Source organism: Gossypium hirsutum, chromosome A04, assembly GCF_007990345.1.
Source record: "Gossypium hirsutum isolate 1008001.06 chromosome A04, Gossypium_hirsutum_v2.1, whole genome shotgun sequence".
Classification (NCBI taxonomy): domain Eukaryota; kingdom Viridiplantae; phylum Streptophyta; class Magnoliopsida; order Malvales; family Malvaceae; genus Gossypium; species Gossypium hirsutum.
This window is the reverse complement of record NC_053427.1, coordinates 72,738,130-72,763,404: the sequence shown is the minus strand read 5'-3', so window position 1 is coordinate 72,763,404 and position 25,275 is coordinate 72,738,130. Positions and strand designations below refer to the sequence as shown.

At 37.4% G+C, this 25,275-nt stretch overlaps 1 long non-coding RNA gene across 1 annotated transcript; it reads right to left on the bottom strand.

Annotated features, from left to right (window-relative positions):
- Positions 1-1,639: 1,639 nt before the first annotated feature.
- LOC107949367 (uncharacterized) lies at positions 1,640-2,635 on the bottom strand. The gene is made up of 2 exons (XR_001697728.2): positions 2,311-2,635; positions 1,640-2,028 (listed from the first exon to the last, which is right to left on the bottom strand). It is a non-coding gene; the product is annotated as an uncharacterized lncRNA (long non-coding RNA).
- Between the last annotated feature and the right edge of the window lie 22,640 nt (positions 2,636-25,275).

Sequence of the window (25,275 nt, the reverse complement as noted above, 5' to 3'; positions counted from 1 at the left end):
TTAAAAATTTTAAAAATAATTTTAAAAATTTTAAAAAATAATAATTTAAAAATATATTTAAAATTTTAAAAAATAATATTATAAAACATTTAAAATATTATAAAACCAATAATAAACAAATAAATCAAACAAATAAAGGAAAAATAAGAAAAAAAGTAAAAAAGTAAATAAAAAATTAAAAAAAAAGAAAAAGGACAAAGAAATGAAAGAAAGAATCGAAAAAAACAACGAATGAAAAAAAAAATAAAAAATCCAGGCTACTTGAATAGGCAATAGAATAGATTAGGGTGTTACAATTCGGTGGCGTCAAATTATTTCGCTTCACCAGAAAAAGATAAAATTACTGAAAGCCCCCTATTTTTTTAAAAATCGTAGTATTTTCCTAATATTTATACAAGTGACGCCATTTTACATGGCTCTACTAAAAAATTAATTTTTTAATGCAGACTGCTAACATGGCATGTTAGTAGCGCCAAACACATTGGCTCCACCAACTTTTACTGTAGATTTTGAATTATTTTTGTATTTTATCAAAAATAAGTCATTTAAGTAATTAATTATTTTGGGGGTTAGTTTTATAAAAAAAGCCATCTTTTCACTTTTGTGGTTCTCTGTCAATTTCAAAAATTTGACAAATTGACAATTTAACCCTTAAAATATACTTATTTTTCATGCTCAATTTGATAATTAAAAGTATGTACCCATTATAAAAGTATATTATTTTTTTCTAATCTTTTTTTAAACTTACTTTCAAAAAAGTGACTTTCTTTTTTAAATATATAAAGTTCTTTTATTAAATATATAAACGTGAAAATAAATATATAAAAAATTAAAAAATATAATATAAATATATGTAAGTAAAAATAAAAATATAGAAATATCATATATAAAGTAGCGTGTAATTTCTTCATGGGAGGTTTCTAAAATGTTCCAAGCTTTTCATGTGTTGAGAGGAATCCATAAATTCTTCTAAACTCTTGAGTATCTACCCATTGAAGATAACATGCAAGGCTTTACAATCGTATTTAATAGTCTTATCTTTTTTAATAGTCCAATTTACTTTAGGTTTTGGAGTTCTCTCAATAGTGTGAGGTGGATCCTATCAATTCAACATAGCTTTTCATGCTTTTTCACCAATTGATCTGATAAATCTCTCGTTTGAAATTTTCAGTAGACATAATTGGATCTATCCAAGAGTTGTGGACATATAGTCAAACAACTTTCCTTCATACACTCCATTATTAATTATCAGACGCTAATTACTTTACATGAAAGGTTCTGATACCAAATGCTACTATGTTTAATTGTAAATTGTCGAAACTTATTTTTGGTATGTGATGAGGCTACAAGTATTGGTATGAACAAAGCAACAAATACTAGAAAAAATATAAGCAAATTGGTAACATAATTTGGTGGACCATCTACCCCTGTACGACTTAGCTCAAAGAAAAATTCACTACTAAACTCTCAGTTGTGCATTTGATATGAACTCTCCCCAAATAACCTCTCATTTTAAATGCTATTTAACTAACCACTGTTATTAAAATACCATTGTTGTTGTATTAACAGACCTTTCTCGTTCTCCATTGCTCCTCAAAAAGTGTACACCATGTTATATGTGTGTGTGGGAAGTGGAATATATACTAAAGATTCACTTATATTAATTAATCTACAATTCATTATTTTTACACTCCATTAGAGCTTAATAAATGTGTGGTTGGTGTAGTAGCCAATTTTGGCCCAGACCAACAAACACAAAAAAAAAAAACCCAAACAAACTAAAATAAAAGTCCCAAAATAAAAGTCCATTTACAAAACCAAACCAACCCAAGCCTAAACCCATTTCAGACCCAAAATCCTAGAAACCCTAAAGCCCAACTAGCCCATTACAAAGAAAACATTTCAGCAACCCTATCCCCTTCAAGCTTCAGTCGCCGCTCACCCCATGCATGCTGAGCCACCACGCGCGTCGCTTCGTCGCACTCCTCGAATGCTACCTCTTCCACGCGCTTGGCATCTCTCTGACACCTGCAAAGAAATTGAATACAACAACAGAGAACATGCAGAAGAAATAAATAGTAAAAAAACAAAAAAGAATAGAAACAGAGAGTTGCTTAACTCAACTATAAAAGCCGAATCACTTCCTTTGTAAATTCTTTACACGCACATTTTAATCAAAAGAGCAGAACAAAAGTTTAAGGTTGATCTCGATTTTCTTTTATTTTTGCTTTCTATTCATTTTTTTTACTACAAATCTATTTTTAAAAAAAGTGGGTATAAAATAAATAAAAAGGGGAAGGAAACACTTACCTGGACTGTCCTGGAGTTGCACCGCCCAACCTCCGCTCGTGGTGGCGCCGTGACAACGGTGGCGATGATGGGTTTCAAAACCGTAGCCGCAGGGGAGAAAAGGAGAGGGAGAGAGAGCAAAGAAGCTCTCTGTGTTTTTTTTTTAAAAATGGGAGCTAAAAATAAAAAAAATAAAAAAAAATTAGCTTTAACAGCCACGTAAAACGGCAGAGTTTTGGCCCTCCCACATGCCTCAAAACGGTTCCGTTTAGGGGGGAACGCGAGACCCGACCCCTACCCAAGGGGGATCCGCGTGTTTCCGAGTATTGGGGTATTTGCCCGAATGGCCCTCCAAATTTCTCAGTGCATATAGATTCACCCTATGCTGATTTTCTTTGCCTTTTTAATTTGGCCCCACATTTTGGTTTTAATACATTTTGGTCCTTTGACCAGTTTCGAAGCGGGGATACGTGAAACGATGCATTTTAAGATTTGGGCTTATTTCCCATTTGGCCCTCGTGGCTTTATGCAAGTTTCATTTAGGCCTTAATCTTCCCTTTTTAAATTCGCCCCTCTAATTTTTACTTGATTTCGATTCAATCCCTGATTCTGTTACTTTAAACTGTTTTATTTTTGTTTATTCCAGGTTTTTTTTATGTGTCAATTATTTTAAATATATACATATCTTATTTACTTTATTTTCTCTTTTATAAACTGTTTCTTTTATATTTCTTTATTTTGCATGTTTATTTTAAGCCTTTCACATGCTGTTTTTACTGATCTCTTTGAATACTTTACATTATTTTATCTTATGCTAAAAACATTATTCATATTAATCATTATAAACTGTTACATTCATTACTTTAAAGTACCATTTTCTATTTTAAAATCGTTTCATGTGTCATTTATTTAAAACTTTTTTTATTTTAAATTGTTTTACATACCTTTTAAAATTTTATTTATTTATTTTAAATATTCTATTTATTATTCATTATAAGTTTTTTATATATTACCCATTTAATACTTTTATGTACATATATGTATATTATTTATTCTAAAATTTATATATATATCATCTTTTCTTAACTTGTTTTATACATTATTGATTTTAAAAATTCATCTTTTACTTTATTTATTTTCAAACTTATTTATTATCTTTTTAAATAGTTTTAACGTTTTACTTATTTTGATTCGGTTTATACTATTTTTTTTAGGTTGTTAAATATGTTTTATTGTTCTTTGATTGCTAATGTTAGCATGTAAATAATGTATGTTGAGTCATTATTGGCATTGTATGTACCATAATTTGTTCACTTGTATTTTCATATTATTGTCGTACATTTGTGTGATGTTATTCAGGTATTATTGTCCACACTCATTACTATATTGTATTTCATATCATTGCCTCACGAATTAAACCCCAACACATTTATCCAACTTAGATCGTTTTATTTTATTTCAAACAAAATAAATGTACGTTGTTAAATATCATAATTGTTATATTTCAAAATGAAAATTTCAAAATAAGGCAATGTTTCGCGCTTTGGAACATCGAGGAATTGTGCCCTCTCGTTAATTATAAATAGCCAAATATCCTTTTGAGTTTTAAAATACACGAATTTCCAATTAAAATTAATGATAAACTTGCACTCGGGAGTTCACGGTATTGTGTCCTAACTTACAGGATGTGATACTCTGATATCTCGAGATGAGAAAATCTTTAGCAATCGTTTTTTTAAAATCGACATTAACAAAAAAGGATTGTATTTCAAATCCGTTCCCGATTTTCAACTTTCGACATTGAGACTTTAACTAATTAATTTGATACCAATTTTGGGCATGTCAAGGGTGCTAATCCTTCCTCTCACGTAATCGAATCCTGAACCTTTTCTCTCGAGTTTCGTAGACCAAAAATGCCGTTTTAGTAAACTAAAATGTTTTATTAAAACAAAGGTGATCCGATCACACCTAATAAATATCGGTGGCGACTCCCGTTTTAATTTTCACTTTCAAACAAAGTCGATTCCCATTTTCAAAAAATGGTTTTGACAGCTTGGCGACTCCGCTGGGGATTTTGAGAGTCGAGCCATAAATTGATTAATTTTTGTTTTTTGTCGAAAATTAAAAATCTGTTTTAAATTTACGATTACTTCATTGCATGTTATCTGTTACTTTCGTGGTTTTCTTCATAATATGCTTGCTTTAGTGGTTTAATTCTTTTGATGTATCTTTGCACATCACATCGCATAAATTTGTCAATTTTACCCTCTTAAGTGGGAGTGAGAAACTATTCCTTCGTGAGTTCTTCACCTCCGTATAGGATAATGGATCGCTTTCGGGATACATCTGTACTTACGTCTTTGTGAGATTTTTATCTCTGTATAGCCGTAGGGAAATATATTCCCCTGAATCGAACTTGGTCCATATGAGCCTATAATGGGTAAGGATCGATGAATCTGCTAGTTCAGGTACATGTAATGAGCCCTAAGAGCCTACCCTAGGTAGAACCACATCAAACCCTAGTGGTTACCCGAATAGGTGCTTGATTATTTCCTTTTTGCTTTGAGTTCTATTCTTTGTTTTTAATACTGACTTGTTGTGTTTTGCTGTTATTGCATGACATCTCATCATAAAAAGGTGTTGATTCACGTTCGGTTACTAGATAGAAAAGCTTAGCATGAAAAAAGGGTTTCTTGATAGAGTGGAGGATAATGCGGCCGTTCGAGTGTGGTCTGAGAGGACGTAACAAGAGAAAAGAGATAGTTTGACTGAGGGATATGAATCAGAGTTATGGGATTTCACTCGCATTAGTGTGACTCAGAACGACCTGCAAGAATTAAAGGAGATATGAAATAGTAGGAACGATGAGATCAAGCAGCTTTTTTACTGTAATTACGATGACCTACCCTATCTGCTCGATGTAAAGGTGGACAAGTACTTGTTTCGAGCCCTCGCGTAGTTCTAGAATCCTGCCTACAGTTGCTTCACCTTTGGAGGAATCGATTTGGTACCTACTATGGAGGAATACATGGCTTTACTTAATTCCCCGAAGATTCAGGCCGACAGGGCCTATTCAAGACCTGTTAATGTCCTGACTTTTTTTGAAGAAATTGATGAGTACCACGGGGATGAGCAAATAAGGGGTTACAACCCGAATCAAGCAGAAAGGGGATAGTAAGTGTATTCCTTGGAGGAATTTGAGGGACTTGATCCTAGCATACCTAGATATATAAAAGAGGGTTGATGTTTTTGCCTTAAGCATCTATGGTTTGGTCGTCTTTCCTAAGGCATTAGAACATGTAGATGAGGCAGTCTCAGACCTATTCGATCAACTTAATAAAGGGACCACACATGTCCGGAAATCCTTGCAGAAACTTTCAGATCCTTGAACGCATGTCAAAGGACGGGCGAAGAAAGATTCATAGGATGTGCGCAGTTATTGTTGGCTTGGTTCCACAACCACTTTTGGAAAGTAGAAAAGGTCTCCTATTGAGTTTTCTCTAAGGACTATTCCTCATTAAGAGAATTAGTGGCTACACTGAGGCGAGACGACATCTCAGAAGAGAAATGGATAGTTATTCTCCAGAATTTGCAAGGCGAAGATGTTAAATGGAGGGCTCCATGGTTGATCCCCGATGAGATCTTATATCAGTATGGTGATTTTGACTGGGTCCCTCTAGCTAGAATATGGGGAACCATTGGATACACTCCATTACTTATGTTAAGGCAGTATCGATCAAGGCAGTTTATACCGGTGACACAAGGGTTGGCTCAATGTGAGTTCTCTTGTAAGGATAATAATTATAAGAAGAAGGTTCGTGAGATATCAGATGCTTGGAACCAAACCCGAAGAATGAAAGGATTCACCGCGGGCCCAATGACAACCCCCGAGTATGAATGGTGGTGGGGTAAGAGAGTCAATGATAACATCCCTAGGCTGAATCAAGGGAACACTCGATCGATGGAAGAACATTTACGAGTTATCCCTTCCGAGTTAGAGATCATCAAGCAATACTTTGAGAAAAGGAGCTCGAAAATGGGAAAAAAATTGAGCAGTTAGAAGAGGAAAAGATGAAGTTGGGATTAGACATCGATATCCACAAGCTAGAGGCCGAGAAATTAAGGAAGGGAAAGAACAAGGCCGAGGAAGATTTGGATAGTCTGAAAACTGATTATAAGAACTGCGTATGTTGATAAGAACTGCCGATTTAGGTAAAACATCAGAGCAATGGCGTCAAGAGATTAAAGAAGAGAAGACTAGAGCCGATCATTGGGAGAAGAAGTTTCAAGATGCCTAAGCGCGAGAGGACGCTCTAAAAAAGAATTTGTTGGAGGGCCAAAGCGAAAGAGAGAGGTTACGAGCTTGGGTGGCCGAATTGCAAAAATCACTACATTTGTATCGTAGCTGTAACTCCATAATTGAGTTGATGGCTAGTCTAAGCAAGATCGAAGAATTGAAAGGAAAAATAGAGGAACTCGAGACTGTACTACAAGATAGCAAAATTTGAGTGGAACTTTTTGACGCAAACAACGACCATTGTAAGGAACAGCTTCACCACTCTCAAGATCAGATCAGAGATAGAGATTATGTCATGGGCGAAGCTGTGGCTCAGGTTCGGGAGGTAGCCGATCACTTGCAAACCTTGGCAGTTCAGGCTGATGTATTAAGCTTAAAGCATGGAGTCAGAATCAGATCGAGGCTGAAACTTGGCTTGGCTTCTTAGAAAAGTTAAGGCTTTGGGTATTAGGGCAAAGTCGTATATGTAATCATCCGCTCTATGTAAAGAAAATTTTCTTCTAGTAAAGTTATTCTAATGAAATTAGATCAGAATCAACGCCTTTTTTGCATTTCATTTCATTAATTTTCATTTCATCATGTGCATTAAGTTTCATAAAAGGACCCTAATTAAACAAAATTTTTTTAGTTAATCTGGAAAGCAATAAGAATCAACCAACCGAATACCGCTACAATACCCGTCGTAAAACCAAAGCAATGGATCAGAGATTAGAAAGATTAGAACAAATGCAAAGGGATATGCAAGAGCAATTACAAGCGTAGATGCAAGAGCAACTGGCTAAAATACAACAAGATATAAGGGAAAAAATGGAAGAATCCCAAAATAATATGATAGGCCAGTTGGCGCAGTTGCTGGCTAGAGAACGTGAAAAAGGGAAGAACACTATGGGGAATGATAATGAAGACCCTGTCTACCCTCTGGGCTTTGCTCTGATAAATACTCAACCACAACTGGAGGTGCACCCACGAGGGGTACCCATCACTATCAGGCCCCAACAATACCAGGCCGGTGCCTCGACACCGATGAATTTTCCTATAGGTTCGGGCTCTAAACCCGGGGATAATCCAACTAATCTAGTTGTCCTGGACCTTGATGACGTGGCAGAAATAGAGAAAGGAAAAGTAGACCTGGCAAAACAACTTGATGACCGATGTAAATGGCTTGAAGAGAAATTCAAAGCAATGGAGACTGCTGATTACCGTTGCGGGATCGACGCTAAGGACTTAAGCTTGGTCCCAGATTTGGCGCTCCCACTAAAATTTAAAACCCCGGAGTTTGAAAAGTACAATGGGACTAGCTGCCCTGAGGCTCACATAACGATGTTCTGTCGAAGGATGACAGGATATGTTAACAATGATCAACTATTAATTTACTATTTTCAAGACAGTTTGATCGGGTCTTCGGCCAAGTGGTATAACCAGATAAGTCGTACCCAAATTGGTTCGTAGAAAGACTTGGCTCAAGCTTTCATGAGACAATACGATCATGTTATAGACATAGCACCTGACAGAATTACATTACAAAACATGGAAAAGAAGCCAAGTGAGAGCTTCAGCCAGTATGCCCAACGATGGAGGGAGATAACGATGCAAGTCCAACCACCTCTCCTGGAGAAGGAAACGACCATGCTTTTTATCAATACCCTAAAGGCCCCATTCATTAACCACATATTGGGAAGCATTACTAAGAGCTTCTCAGACATAGTAATGTCTGGGGAGATGATAGAAAAAGCGATAAGATGTGGAAAAATTGAAGCGGGAGAAAGTGCCAAGAGATCAGCTTCGAGAAGGAAAGAAAATGAGGTGAACAATGCGAGCGTATACAATAAGGGTTATTCCAAGCCAGTCACAGTGAGCCAGCCGAGGTCAGTGACTACTAGCCATCAGGGCTTCGCAAAAAAAGATTCCAACCCAAGGCCTAACACGGAAAGAGTCTAGTTCACGCAGATCTCGATAACGTATAGGGAGCTTTACCAAAATCTATTCGATGCGCATGTGATGTCCCCATTTTACCTAAAACCCATACAACCTCCATTCCTTAAGTGGTATGACGCAAACACTCAATACAAATACCATGCAGGAATCTCGGGGTACACGATTGAGAACTGGCACAGCCTTCAAAAAGATTGTCGAAAGGTTCGTAAAGATGGGAATTATAAAGTTCGATGATCCCATAGGGCCTAATATGGTAGGAAATCCATTACCCAGTCATTTAGACAAAGGGGTAAATGTGATAGTTGAAAATGGAGGGAGGAGAACAAGATGGATGTATCGGAAGTAAAGACTTCGTTGAGATGGGTTTGGAAGAAAATGGTAGAAGAAGGTTTAGTTACACAAAACTTAAGGGAGAAGCCCGAATGAGCAAAGTGCTATTGTGAATTCCACGACGAAGAGGGTCATGAGATCCAAAAGTGCAATGAATTCAGGGCACTGGTACAGGGACTGATGGAAAATAAGGAAATTGAATTCTTTGAGTATACTGAGGGCCCGGAAGGAGAAGATGTGTGCGCTTCAGAAAGAGGGTCAACTAATAAAGTCCATGGGGTCAATCACCCGGTGGTAATCATATCACGACCAAGAATTAGTAAAGTCAGAGCATCAATTGCACCAAAGGTCATAATCTAGAAGCCCGTTGCTTTCCTTTATAAAGATAGTAAGAGGGTTCCTTGGAACTATGACTGTAACATGACGATCCTCGGAGAGGAGAACCTGGCTAGCACTTCAGAGGAAGGTCAAGACGAAGGTTTCTATACACGCAGTGAAAGGCATTATACCCCGAACACAAAGGCAAAACCAGTTAAAGGAAAATATGTGGTTGTTGAACAAAAAAAGGAGAAGACAACCAGACCAGAATCACCTGTCAATGAGCCTGTAACTGAAAAAGAGACTAAGAAATTCTTAAAATTCCTGAAGCACAGCGTGTGCAACGTTGTGAAACAATTGCACAAACAGCCAGCTTGCATATCGATACTAGCCTTGCTCTTGAGCTCAGAGACTCACCGCAGTGTATTGATGAAAGTGTTAATTGAAACATATGTTGCGAATGATATCTTTGTCAACAAGCTCAATCGTCTGGTCAATAACATCAGCGCTGATAATTTTATTTTTTATAACGATGACGAAATACCACCTGGAGGTATGGGATCTACAAAGGCCCTACATATCACCACTCGTTGCAAGGGATACACGTTGCCGGGGGTACTGATTGATAATGGATCAGCATTGAATGTCCTGCCCTTTTCCACGCTAAATAGGTTGCCAGTGGATAGCTCTCACATGAAGACATGTCAAAACATAGTAAGAGCATTTGACGGTACTGAAAGAAAAGTGATGGGAAGAATCGAGATACCTCTCTTGATTGGCCCAAATACATATAAGGTGGACTTCTTGGTAATGGACATCAAGCCATCGTACAACTGCCTATTGGGGAGGCCGTGGATCCACTCAGCTGGAGCAGTGCCATCGTCACTACACCAAAAATTAAAGTTGGTGATTGAGAGTAGATTGGTAACGATAAACACAGAGGAAGGCATCATTGCATCCGTTACCAGTGACGTACCATACATAGGTGCGGATGATGAGGTGATAGAATGTTCCTTTCGATCCCTAGAATTTATCAACGCTACATTTTTTGTCGAAGGGAACAAGATCCCAATGCCTAAAATATCCAAAACCACGAAGATGGGCCTGCAATTGATGGTCGGAAAAGGAGCTTTACCAAGGAGAGGACTTGGAAAATGCCTCTAAGAAAGGATTGAGGTACCGGTGCTAAAGGAAAAATAAGACCGCTTTGGTTTAGGATTTAAGCCATATGCGAAGCAAAAGAAGAAAGAGTTAAAGAAAAAACAATAGAGAAGAAATGTGCGTCTGCGCGGTGAGGAGGTCAAATAGGAACTAATAACCTTTCCTCATTTATCTAGAACATTTGTGTCGGGAGGAACTATCTACCCCGAACAGAAGATGACGAGAAAGAAAATGGTAGAAGAAATATTACAGAGTTTTGATTAATGCTATATATGAGAAAAAAATTGAAGAAGGGAATTTATCTAGAATTCTCCCTTACATCCCTGGGATTGTTTTGAACAATTGGACCGTAGAGGAGATCCCTGTAACTTTTAGAATTAAGTCAGAGTAATGTTCAAAACAAGCTTATTTCTCTAAGCCTAGGGGCAATAAGAATCCTTTTATGAAATAGGCATATGTCCAAATATTATTATTTCAATAAAAAATGCATTTTTGCGTATCATCTTGAGCAAATATTCTTTTATTCTTTCTACTTCATTCATAATCATACCACACAAATAAAATATTCTTAGATTTTTTTATTCTTTGGATTTCTTTCTTCATCCCGATAATAGGTCTCCAAATATCAATGATATGAGCAATGTTGCCACTGACTCGGAGTCTCCTTTTGAGCAAGATTTATGTATGGAGGATACTCAGGATTTTGAAGATGATCGAAATTATGACCTATCTCCTGATTTATTAAGGATGGTAGAACAAGAGGAGAAACAAATCTTATGGTAGAACAAGAGGAGAAACAAATCCTACCTCAGAAGGAGTCGGTGGAAATTGTGAGCTTAGGAAAGGGAAAAAAGGTGAAGATTGGAACTTGTATTACTGCAGAGACAAAACAAGACCTTATAGAGTTACTACAAGAATTCAAGGATGTCTTTGCATGGTTATATCGAGACATGCCCTCGTTGAATACTGATATTTTGGAACACCGACTCCCCATAAAGGAGGAGTGCAAGTCAGTTCAACAGAAACTCCGAAGGATGAGACCTGATGTTTTGTTGAAAATAAAAGAAGAGGTCAAAAAGCAATTCGATACCGGTTTCTTACAAGTGGTTAAGTACTCAGAATGGGTAGCTAATATAGTCCCAGTTCCTAAGAAAGATGGGAAGGTACGAATGTGCATGGACTATCGGGATTTGAATAAAGCTAGCCCAAAAGACAACTTTCTGTTGCCTTACATTGATACATTAGTGGATAACACGGCAGGTTACTCACTTTTCTCCTTCATGGATGGCTTCTCGGGATACAACCAGATAAAGATGCATCCCGAAGACATGGAAAAGACCACATTCGTAACCATATGGGGAACATTTTGTTATAAAGTGATGCCATTCAAACTGAAAAATGCAGGAGCGACTTATCAGAAAGCCATGGTAAGTTTGTTCCATGATATGATGCACAAGGAGATTGAAGTATACGTTGACGATATGATTGCAAAATCCAGAACAGAGAATGAGCATGTGCAAGTTTTGAGGAAACTATTCTTAAGATTAAGGAGGTTCCAACTAAAACTCAATCCCGTAAAATGTACCTTTGGGGTCAGGTCAGGAAAGTTGCTAGGATTCGTAGTCAGTGAAAAGGGGATTGAGATTGACCCGGATAAAGTCAAGGCTATACAAGAATTACCTCCACCGCGCACTTAACAAGAAGTTTGAGGTTTCCTAGGAAGACTAAATTACATCGCCCGTTTCATTTCACAACTAACGGAGAAATGTGACCCGATATTCCGTCTCCTTAGGAAGCACAACCCAGGTGTGTGGGATGAGGAGTGCCAGAAAACTTTTGATAAGGTTAAAAACTATTTGTTCAATGCCCCAGTATTGATGCCACCTTGCCCGGATAAACATTGATATTGTACTTGGCGATGTTCGAAAACTCCATGGGATGCGTATTAGGCCAACATGACGAGTCAGGAGAAAAGAAAAAGTGATATACTATCTCAGCAAGAAATTCATTGAATGTGAGACAAGATATTCGTCGATCGAGAAGTTGTGTTGTGCTTTGATTTGGACAACCCGAAGACTGAGACAATACATGTTGTACCACACAACTTGGCTCATCTCAAAAGTAGACCCTTTGAAGTATATAATGGAGTCAAATGCTTTGAACAGAAGAATGGCTCGTTGGCAAATTTTTCTGTCTGAGTTTGACATAGTCTATGTAAACCAAAAGGCTATAGAGGGGAGTGCAATAGCAGATTTTCTAGCCAGTAGAGCTCTAGAAGGTTATGAGCCGTTGAGCTTTGATTTCCCGAATGAGGATCTAATGTATGTTGCAACCATGGAAGAAGACTCTCAAGAAGACCATCCTTGGAAGCTAAATTTTGACGGAGCTTCAAATGCTGTGCGTAACGGAATCGGGGCAGTTTTGGTATCCCCAAATGGAGATCATTATCCTTTCACCAGTAAATTGGATTTTGATTGCATAAACAATATGGCCAAATACGAAGCATGTATAATAGGAATTCGTACAGCCATAGAACGCAAGATTAAAGTGCTAGAGGTATATGGGGATTCTGTACTAGTGATCTATCAGCTTAAAGGTGAATGGGAGACAAGAGACCCCAAGTTGATCAATTACCAAAGGCTGGTTCTTGAGTTAATTGAGGAGTTTGATGATATCACTTTCTGCTACGTCCCACTAGATGAAAATCAGATGGCTGATGCCTTGGCAACCTTAGCTTCTATGATCAAAGTGAACTAGCAAGAAGATATGAAGCCCATCCAAATGAGTATTTATGAGGCTCCGGCTCATTGCGGCAATATCGAAGAAGAAGAAGAAAAAGATGATTGTCCTTGGTATCATGATATTTTGCGATATGTGAGGAATCGTGAATACCCAAACCAAGCGACTGAGAATGATACAAGGACATTAAGAAGGCTGGCTAGTGATTATGTCTTGGATGGAGAGATCCTATATAAAAGAAGGAAGGATCAGGTACTCCTAAGATGTGTGGATGCTGTCGAGGCTAAGCAAATCTTGGAAGAGGTCCATGAGGGTGTCTGTAGAACACACGCTAATGGTTTCACAATAGCCAGACAGATCATGAGATTCGGATATTATTGGTCCACTATGGAAGGGGATTGCATCAACTATGCTAAGAAGTGCCATAAATGCCAAATTTATGGAGATAAAATTCATGTACCTCCTTCACCCCTTCATGTCATGACTTCTCAATGGCCTTTCTCCATGTGGGGTATGGATGTCATTGGGCCGATCTCACCAAAAGCATTTAATGGACATCGATTCATCTTTGTGGTCATAGATTACTTCACCAAATGGGTAGAGGCCACCTCTTACACCAACGTTACAAAGTCAGCAGTCAGCAAGTTCTTAAAGAAAGAAATCATATGTCGGTACGGGATGCCTGAGAGGATCATATCAGACAATGCATTGAACTTAAACAACAGCACGATAGCAGAGGTCTGTAGCCAATTCAAGATCAGACACCATAACTCGTCACCATATTGCCCAAAGATGAATGGTACGGTGGAAGCAACCAATAAGAATATCAAGAAGATCATAGGAAAAATGACTGAGACCTATAAAGATTGGCACGAGAAGTTACCATTTACCCTCTACGCCTACCGAACTTCAGTCAGAACCTCTACTGGGGCAACACCTTTCTCTTTGGTTTACGGGATGGAGGCGGCTTTGCCTATTGAGGTTGAGATTCCCTCTCTACGAGTTCTATCAGAATTAAAGTTAGATGAAGCAGAATGGACCCAGTCTCGATATGACCAGTTGAACTTAATTGAAGAAAAGAGACTAAAAGCTTTTCGCCATGGTCAAATGTACCAAAAGCAAATGATACGGGCTTATAAAAAGAAGGTTCGACCTAGAGAATTCCATAAATGAGACCTTGTTTTGAAAAAGATCCTCCCCATACAAAAGGACTTCAGAGGAAAATGGATGCCTAATTGGGAGAGACCTTATGTGGCGAAGAAGACCTTCTCTAGAGGAGCTCTGATTTTGACCGAGATGGGTGGAAAAAGCCTGCCTAATCCCATGAATTCAGATTTGGTCAAGAGGTACTTTACCTAAAAAAAAAAAGAAAGGCCAAGGCGAAAACCCACAAAAGGGCGCTTTGAGATCAAAAGAGTTTTGAGTTGAAAACCCAGGAATGGGCAATTCAAATTTTGATCGAAATGGGGCACGTGGTAGTATTGTCTTCTTTGAATTAACAAGAAGGAAGGATGCTACATCTCGGGGCATCAACAAAGTACTCTAGGTTTTCTAAACACATATCAAGTTCAAAGGGTCCTCGAGAGGATTTGTGTAACGAAGCTCATACTGCGATATCTGGAGCACCTATTCTTATCTCATTCATTTTGTATTTTCTGCAAAATGTGCTATCTTGATTAATTCATTAGTTCTCATTTTGTATCTTAGCAAATTTGCTATCTTGATTACCCTATTCATTTTGAGCTTTGCTCTCAATAAAATTCCATATTGTCTATTACGATAATCTTTTTTAAATGTTTTTTTGTTGAAATGATGATTAATGGAATAATAATATTAAAAAAAAGAGTTCTGCATATTACTCTGAAATGCTTCTAAATGATACAAGAACCTGAAACGGGACTAATTAGTTTGAATTACCCAAATTCAAGGGTTGGAAACATTGGGGAAAGAATAGCCCAAATTGTGATTATTTCTTTGGATTTCTGCCAAAGATATCAACTAAAGAAAAAGATAGAGTAATACGTCAATGATAAAACCTCGATGAACAACGAGTAATATCAAATTAAGCATTAAAAAATGAGATTTTTTCATTCATGCAAACATCATTCATACACATCTAGCTAGGAGCATTTGATTCATTCTGATCATAACATCCTAATCATTTGACATAGATAGGCCCATGAAATAGATTCAGCAGGTCATGTTCTCCAAAGAATGATGTAACGGACCAGAGAAATCAAAATCCTACACCCTTGAAGATGCAGTAGGACGGATTGAAATCACCATGGCAAATCTTATCTCCCTGAAGTTACAGTGGAGCAGATTAAAGCCAAGTCCTATCTTCCTGAAGTTGCAGTGGAGTAGATTGGAGTTATAGATATCATCTCCCTGAAGTTGCAATGGAATAGATCAAAGATAGCAAACCTTATCCCCCTGAAATGACAGTGGGGGAGGTTGAAGTACAAGTCTTATTTCCCTAGAGTTGTAGAGAAACAGATTGAAGCTACCAGCACCAAATCTTATCTCTCTGAAGTTACAGTAGAGTAGATCAAATCTACAGATTACAGAGCCTTATCTCCCTGAAGTTGCAGTAGAGCAGACTGAAGATAACAAATCTTATCTCTTTGAAGTTGCAGTAGAGTAGATTAAAGCTATGAATCCTATACCTCTAAAGTTGCAGTAGGTCGGATCAAATCTACCATGGCGAATCTTATCTCCCTGAAGTTGTAGTGGAGCATATTGAAGCCACAAACCTTATCTCCCTAAGGTTGCAGTAGAGTAGGTTGAAGTTACGATTCTTATCTCCCTGAAGTTGTAGTGGAGTGGATCAAAGCAACAATTACTATACCCCTAAAGATGCAGTGGGATGGAATGAGGCTACTCGAAGAACAAAAGCCCCAAAGAAGTTAAGATTCCCGTTACACGACAATGAGCAAAGAGGGGCAGCTGTAATAGCCAATTTTGGCCTAGACCAACAAACATACACAAAAAAAAAACTAAAATAAATGTCCCAAAATAAATGTCCATTTACAACACCAAACCAGCCCAAGCCTAAACCCATTTCAGACCCAAAATCCTAAAAACCCTAAAGCCTAACTAGCCCATTACAAAGAAAATATTTCAGCAATCCTAGCCCCTTCAAGCTTCAGTCCCCGCTCACCTCTCTGACACCTGCAAAGAAATTGAATACAACAACAGAGAATATGCAGAAGAAATAAATAGAAAAAAAAACAAAAAGAATAGAAACAGAGAGTTGCTTAACTCGGCTATAAAAGGCAAATCACTTCCTTTGTAAATTTTTTACACACACATTTTAATCAAAAGAGCAGAACAAAAGTTTAAGGTTGATCTCGATTTTCTTTTATTTTTGCTTTCTATTCGTTTTTTTTATTTTCTACTACAAATCTATTTTTTAAAAAAGTGGGTATAAAATAAATAAAAAGGGGAAGGAAACACTTACCTGGACTGCCCCGGAGTTGCACCGCCCAACCTCCACCCGTGGTGGCGTCGTGACGATGGTGGCGATGATGCGTTTCAAAACCGTAGCCGCAAGGGAGAAAAGGAGAGGGAGAGAGAGCAAAGAAGCTCTCTGTGTTTTTTTTAAAAAAATTGGGAGCTAAAAATAAAAAAATAAAAAAATTGGCTTTAATAGCCACGTAAAACGGCAAAGTTTTGGCCCCCCAACACGCCTTAAAACAGCGTCGTTTAGGGGGGAACTCGCGACCCGACGGGTACCCAGGGGGATCCGCGTGTTTTCGAGTATTGGGGTATTTGCGTGAATGACCCCCCAATTTCTTAGCGCATATAGATTCACCCTATGCTGATTTTCTTTGCCTCTTTAATTTGGCCCCGCATTTTGGTTTTAATACATTTTGGTCCTCTGACCAGTTTCGAAGCGGGGATACCTGAAACGATGCAGTTTAAGATTTGGGATTATTTCCCATTTGGCCCTCGTGGCATTATGCAAGTTTCATTTAGGCCTTAATCTTCCCTTTTTAAATTCGCCCCTCTAATTTTTACTTGATTTCGATTCAATCCCTGATTCTGTTACTTTAAACTGTTTTATTTTTGCTTATTCCAGGTTTTTTTTATGTGTCAATTATTTTAAATATTACATATCTTATTTACTTTATTTTCTCTTTTATAAACTGTTTCTTTTATGTTTCTTTATTTTACATGTTTATTTTAAGTCTTTCACATGCTGTTTTTACTGATCTCTTTGAATAATTTATATTATTTTATCTTATGTTAAAAACATTATTCATATTAATCATTATAAACTGTTACATTCATTACTTTAAAGTACCATTTTCTATTTTAAAATTGTTTCATGTATCATTTATTTAAAACTTTTTTTATTTTAAATTGTTTTACATACCTTTTAAAATTTTATTTATTTATTTTAAATATTCTATTTATTATTCATTATAAGTTTTTTATATATTACTCATTTATACTTTTATGTACATATATGTATATTATTTATTTTAAAATTTATATATATATATTATCTTTTCTTAACTTGTTTTATACATTATTGATTTTAAAAATTCATCTTTTACTTTATTTATTTTCAAACTTATTTATTATCTTTTTAAATAGTTTTTACGTTTTACTTATTTTGATTCGCTTTATACTATTTATTTTTTTTAGGTTGTTATATATGTTTTATTGTTCTTTGATTGCTAATGTTAGCATGTAAATAATGTATGTTGAGTTATTATTGGCATTATATGTACTATAATTTATTCACTTGTATTTTCGTATTATTGTCGTACATTTGTGTGATGTTATTCATGTATTATTGTCCACACTCATTACTATATTGTATTTTATATCATTGCCTCACGAATTAAACTCCAACACATTTATTCAACTTAGATCGTTTTATTTTATTTCAAACAAAATAAATGTACATTGTTAAATATCATACTCGTTATATTTCAAAAGGAAAATTTCAAAATAAGGCAATGTTTCGCGCTTTGGAACATCGAGGAATTGTGCCCTAACTTACGGGGTTTCAATTTTCTCGTTGATTCTAAATAGCCAAATATCCTTTTGAGTTTTAAAATACACGGATTTCCAATTAAAATTAAAGACAAACTTGCACTCGGGAGTTCACGGTATTGTGTCTTAACTGTGATACTCTGATATCTCGAGACGAGGAAATCTTTAGCAATCATTTTTTAAAATCGACATTAACAAAAAAGGATTGTATTTCAAATCCGTTCCCGATTTTCAACTTTCGACATTGAGACTTTAACTAATCAATTTGGTACTAATTTTGGGCGTGTCGAGGGTGATAATCCTTCCTCGCTCGTAATCAACTCCCGAACCTTTTCTCTCGAGTTTCGTAGACCAAAAATGTCGTTTTAGTAAACTAAAATGTTTTATTAAAACAAAGGTGATCCGATCACACCTAATAAAGATAGGTGGCGACTCCCGTTTTAATTTTCACTTTCAAACAAAGTCGATTCCCGTTTTCAAAAAATGGTTTCGACAGTTAGGATTAAAGCTTTTTTCTTCCATTCTTAATTTTAAATTAATTAAATCTGTTTTGCTACTTCAATTGTGGCTGCCAATGGTTTTAAGTTTTGATGCTAACTGCTGCAGCATTCCTTAACCAAATGCTATTAATTACCCTTTCAAATGGATGCCATTTGTTTTTTTTTTAAAGAGAAAATTGTCTTCACTTGCTTTAATCCTTGCAATATGAAAGTGAGTTCTTTTGGCTGCACCATTAGCTTAATTTATGTGTATAATTGCTTCAGTTAGCTGCTGCTTAATGACTATAACTCATGCTAATGTACAGTTGTTGCTGATATATTTTTCAGATTGGTACTTCAACCCTTCATTGGAGGAATACCAAAAAAAGAATAAAAAAAAGATAAAAGAAAAAGTTAAGTGCACTCTTTAAGTTCCACATTACTTTACAATCAACGAAATTATAATATATGAAATGGTAATCTTAGTTGGTCAAAAGGGCTTCGAAAGACATTCAAACCGTCGACAATTCGGATTTCATTTGTGCTGGTCATTGTTTAAATTATTTATATGTAAGTGATATATTTTGAGGTATTAGAGATTCACGTGTCTTAAAGCAATAAGTTGTAAGTTGATATGTTAATTATATGATATTTATGACATAATTTTTACTTAGAAAAGTGAAATTATAATTCAATAAAGAGTAAATAGTATCCCCACATAAGTTGTATGGTTTATGAAAATAAAGCATGACTATGGATCATTTATTTCTAACAAATGATTTATTATTTACTAGTATAAGTAAATATCATTTTCATTATAGTAGATACAATAGTGATGTAACACCTCAAACTCGGCCTACACGTTATGGCCGAATATGGCGATGTCACATGGAATGAGTTTTGTAAACTATATCGTCAACATAAAACCATTTCAGTTTATTAGTTCTTATTGGTTTTTAACAAATTCAAAAATGTTTATTCAACTCTTAAGTTCCTGTATTTATTATCAAAACATTAATCCATTTTCCCAAAAATCATTTAGAGCGGAAGCTTACGAAAAATCATGATGTTTTAACAATACAGGTCGTGATTTAGAAAACCATGGTTTAGTAAACTGTCGTTTTAAAACAAAAATTTTTGATAAAACATGCATAAATCAAGCATAAAACCAAAACCAACAGTTAAAAGTCCTTACAGTACCAGAAAATACAAACTCTCATATCTTAACGTCAACTTAAATAAAACCATAAACAAAATAAAACAGTTTATGGCGAGTGGTCACTGTCGAGTCCTCTGCTCATCGATCTGCCTAAGTCTGCGGATTACCTGACAAAATAGACATACAGATGTGAGTTTATGTAAACTCAGTGTGTAACCCAACAGAAATAAGCATGCAATAAAAGCAGAATCATATACTCAGTTAGATACAGATACAGATTTGGGCTTAAGCCCATTACGGATACAGATACAGATGTACAAATCAGAATAAAAAATCAAATATCCTACCCCCATCCTTTACACACCATCTCCGAACATCCCTATACACCACGTGAGGTTTAAAACACCCACCCAGCCCTACACACCATGTTGTACTGATGCGGCACAAAACAGATATAATGCATCCGTGCTGCCAGATAATAGGCATAAACTGCCTTTTCGAACACTTCCTCTAATATACATCATCCCACCCCAATAACAATAACAGAACACATATACAGAATTAATAGATAAATCATGCTTAACATGCTTTTATAAACACATAACATATAAACAAACATAGGCATGCTCATAACCATATTTCAGTCTAACAGATCACTTGGTTTAGGGTTGGATAGCATTTACCGACCCTAAGGTAGGCCCACAATTGATTAGGACGACCCGTGCTACCATACGAAATATTTCAGTATAATGGGCTCACATGCTCGTGTGGGCCCACACACCCAGATTGGTCTTGCCCGTGTGTAATCTACGGCCTGGCCCAAAAACCCACACACCCATGTGGACTACCCGTATGGGCCCACATGCCCATTTTGGTTTAGCCCGTGCGCCTACACGGCTACACTCTGGCCACCACTCGGCCGTGTACTATGCACGACTATGTCGTCGTTGACTACAAGGTCATGTCCTCTCACACGGCCTACCACATGGGTGACCACATGCCCGTGTGGCGTTGACAGTGGCCCTTTTTGGCTTTTGCCGAAACCTGGTTTTCTGCATTTTTGGTACACATCTGGTATTAGTTTGATGCGAAACCACTCCTAAGCCCCCCGAAACCTAAAATTAGCATATTCAAATGCCCAATTTTAGTTACACTTTCGAAACTCTAACAAAAATTCCACATACAAAACTCACAAAATCCAACCATACACTTGAATACTTACCAGTAATAAAAAAGCTTCTCCAAAAGCTCAAATTGCTATAAGAGCACCAGCAGAAACTTGTCCTTCCCCTAATCGAAAATTGAACACAAACCCTTATCAAAACCAAACTATGAAAGAACAAGATAATGGCAGAACAATACCTACCAAATGAATGCAATCAATCATTGTACAAAAGAGAAGACGTATTCAGAAAAGAAATCAGAAGAGGTGGGAGAGGAAGTGACAAAATTTCGAAAAAAAGGAAAGAAGAGAATGAACGTTAGTTATTTTTTTAGAAAAAGAAAATTTTTTTAAAAAAAGAATAAAATCAAATTATCCCCAAATCCCCTAATTTTACTCCCACTAACACACTACTCAACCTCCTCAGAATTCTTGTTTGACCGAAACTCTCTCGGTCAAACGAGCAAAATAAACTCCCATGCTCGTTCAGGGATTTGAACACAGAACCTCTACACAACACAAGACTCCTTTACCACTTGAACCAGCAAGCTTATTCTAATATGGTTTTACAAATAATTTAATAAAAACTCACTGAGCAAGTATAAAGCTTACATAAAAAAAACCAAAATTTGCCAAAGTTGAGGCTTGATCTTGGGACCTCACACACACCAAGAACACTTAACCACTGAACTAGATACACCGTTGTGCCAATTTTTTACAAAAGTCAGAATAAAAAGTTGAGGCGTTACAACTCTAACCCCTCAAAAGAAATTTTGACCTCGAAATTTACCTGATCAAAATAGATGAGGGTACTGCTGATGCATCGAATCCTCAGGTTCCCACGTGGCCTCCTCAGTACTATGATTCCGCCATAAAACCTTCACTAATGGAATAGACTTCCTCCTTAGATCCTTAATGTCTCGCTCCAGAATCTGAACAGAGTCCTCCTTTAAGGTCAAATTTGGCCTAACCTCGATATCCTCAATAGAGACTATGTGAGATGGATTAGATCGGTATCGCCTCAACATCTAGACGTGAAAAACATCATGAATATGATCTAACTCTAGAGGTAGCTCCCACTGGTAAGCAACTGGTCCCACTAATTTTAGAATTCGATACGGTCCAAAAAATCTAGGGCTTAGCTTGCCCTTACGACCGAACCCCAAAAAACCTTAAGGAAAACAAATTCACCTACAGAGTACTCAATTTCACGCCTCTTTAGATTTGTATATGATTTTTGCCTATTAGAAGCCGTTTTTGTACGATTCCAAATCAGTTGAACCTTACCTTCTGTCTCAGAAACTAGTTCAGGACCCAAAATCCGACCTTCGCCCAACTCGGTCCAACAAAAGGAGTACGACACTTACGACCATGCAAAGCCTCATAAGGTGCCATTTGAATATTAGCTTGGAAAAAGTTATTGTAGGCGAACTCAGCTAGAGGCAGATAATCCTCCCAACTACCTCAGAAATTAATCACGCAACTCCGAAGCATATCCTTCAGTATCTGAATCACCCTCTAGGATTAACCATCGGTCTAAGGATGGAATGCAGTACTGAAGTCCAACCTTAAACCCAGAACCTCGTGCAACTTCTTTCAAAACCGAGATGTATAGTGAGAATCTCTATCAGAAATGATCGACACTGGAACCTCATGTAGTCTAACTATCTCGAAGATATACATATTTGTCAACTTCTGAAGAAAAAAGTCGGTTTGAACCGGAATAAAGTGAGCAGACTTGATCAATCGATCAATGATGACCTAAACAGAATCCTTCTTAGTGGGTATCAAGGGAAACCCACTAACAAAGTCCATTGTTACACGTTCTCATTTCCATAAGGGAATCTTGACTGGCTACAACAATCCCGAAGGCAATTGGTGCTCAACCTTAACTTGCTAGAATGTTAAACATCAAGCCACAAAGTCTGTAACCTCACGCTTTAAACCTGGCTACCAGTACAACTAATGGAGGTCGCGATACATCTTATTACCACCAGGATGCATAGCATAAGGGCTACTATGTGCCTCCCTTAGAATAGACTGCCTCAGATCAGAATTGTTCGGCACACAAATCTGTCTTCGAAAACATAACACTCCATCACTGTTTAATCCAAAATCAGAAGTAGTACCACTCTCAACTTGACGGAACTGTGCACCTAGAGTCTGATCCACTAACTGTTTATCTTGAATCTACTCAATCCAAACTTAACCTGCAACTCGACTAACTGACTGCCATCATTAAACAAACTAATGCGAGCAAACATCGCCATCAAGTTAGGCATTGCTCTTCAGCTTAAAGCATCGACTACCACATTAGCCTTACTAGGATGATACTCAATGGTGCAGTCATAATCTTTGAGCAGCTCAATCCAACGATACTGCCTAAGATTTAACTCCTGAGTAAGGAGATACTTGAGACTCTTGTGATCAGTGTAGATGATATACTCTCACCATACAGATAATGTCTTTAGATCTTCAACGCGAAGACCACTGCAGCCAACTCGAGATCATGCATCAGATAGTTCCCTTCGTGTGCCTTAAGCTGACGGGACGCATAATCCACAACCTTACCTTCCTACATCAGAGCACAACCCAAACCGACATGCGATGCGTTACTGTACACTACAAACTCCTTTCCAGATTTAGGCTATATCAGAACGGAAGCTTGAGTCAAAACAGACTTGAGTTTCTCAAAGCTCTCTTACTTTGCATCAGTCCAAACAAAAGGGACACCCTTATGCAAAAGCTTAGTAAGAGGAGCTGCAATTAAAGAGAACCCCTCGATAAACCGCTGATAATATCCCACCAAACCCAGAAGGCTACGGATTTCAGATACATTCTTAGGCTTTTTCCAATCCAGCACAGCCTCAATCTTTTGAAGATCAACACGAATCCCCTCAGTAGAAACCACGTGCCCTAGAAAAGTTACTTTACGCAACCAAAACTCACACTTGCTTAGGTTGGCATAAAGATGCTTCTCACCCAGAATTTGAAGCACAACTTTAAGATGCTCATCATGCTCATCCTTTATTTTAGAGTATACCAAAATGTTGTTGATGAAGACCACGACTGATCTAGATAAGGCTGAAACACTCGGTTCATCAGATCTATAAATGCAGTCGGAGCATTCGTCAGACCAAAAGGCATAACCAGGAACTTGTAGTGTTCATAACGAGTCTTAAATGCAGTCTTATGTACATCAACTTTCTTAACCTTCAACTGATGATACGCAGATCGAAGATCAATATTCGAAAACATAGAAGCCCCACTGAACTGATCAAACAAGTCGTCAATCCTCGGAAGCGGATAGTTATTCTTCATAGTCAACTTGTTCAGCTGCCGATAATCGATACACATCCTCATGGTCCCATCCTTCTTCTTAAAAAATAGAACTGGTACTCCCCAAGGAGACACATTAGGACAGATGAAACCACGGTCCAAAAGCTTTTGCAGTTGAGCCTTTCAGTGCCATACGATAGGGGGCAATGGACACTGAAGCTGTACCCGAAAAGAGCTCAATCCTAAACTCCAGTTCCCTATTAGGAGGTAATCCCGGTAACTCCTCAAGAAAGGCATCCAAAAAATCTTCTACTATTCTGATATTCCCAACAGAAGAGTCTCCAGAATCAAGAACACTTACTTAAGCTAAGTACGCCTTATACCCTTTTCAGGCTAGTTTCTCAGCTACTAGTGCAGAGATCACTTGTGACAGATAGTCTCGACGCTCACCAATCACCACCACTTCTACATCATCTTTGGTTCTCAAAACGACCCTCTTGCATGCATAGTCCAACTGACTCGGTGCCCCACCAACCAGTCCATACCTAGAATTAGGTCGAACTCTCCAAACGGAAGCTCCATCAAATTAGCCAGAATAACAATTACTTGCACCTCTAATGGAACATCCCTATAGAGTTTACTAACTCAAACAGACTGCCCCAATGGACTCCGTACAGTAACCTCAATAGTAGTTCTCTCCACAGAAATCTCCAACGTTTCAGATACTATACTAGCTATGTATGAGTGAGTGAGTAGACCCTACGTTTATCAAAGCCAAGTAAAGTACATAAAATATAAAGAACGTACCAGTGATGTCGTCAGAAGCATCTCTCTCCTCTCGGTGACATGCAGTATAAACCAAAGTAAGCTGCCTCGCCTCGGTCTGACCAGCACCTCTGCCTAGTGCTCTCTGTCCACGACCCAAACCGTTACCACCATTGCCTGTCCACGACCCCTAGGTGGTTATTGAACTGCCCTCTACGACTGCACATAACCCAAAGCTTGCGTCTGATCTGACCGCTATGGACAGTCTCTAATACGGTGCTCTAAGGATTCACATCTCAGACAGGCCCCCATCCTCCTCCAACACTCGCTGAAGCAGCAGGAGTTCCACTCTAAC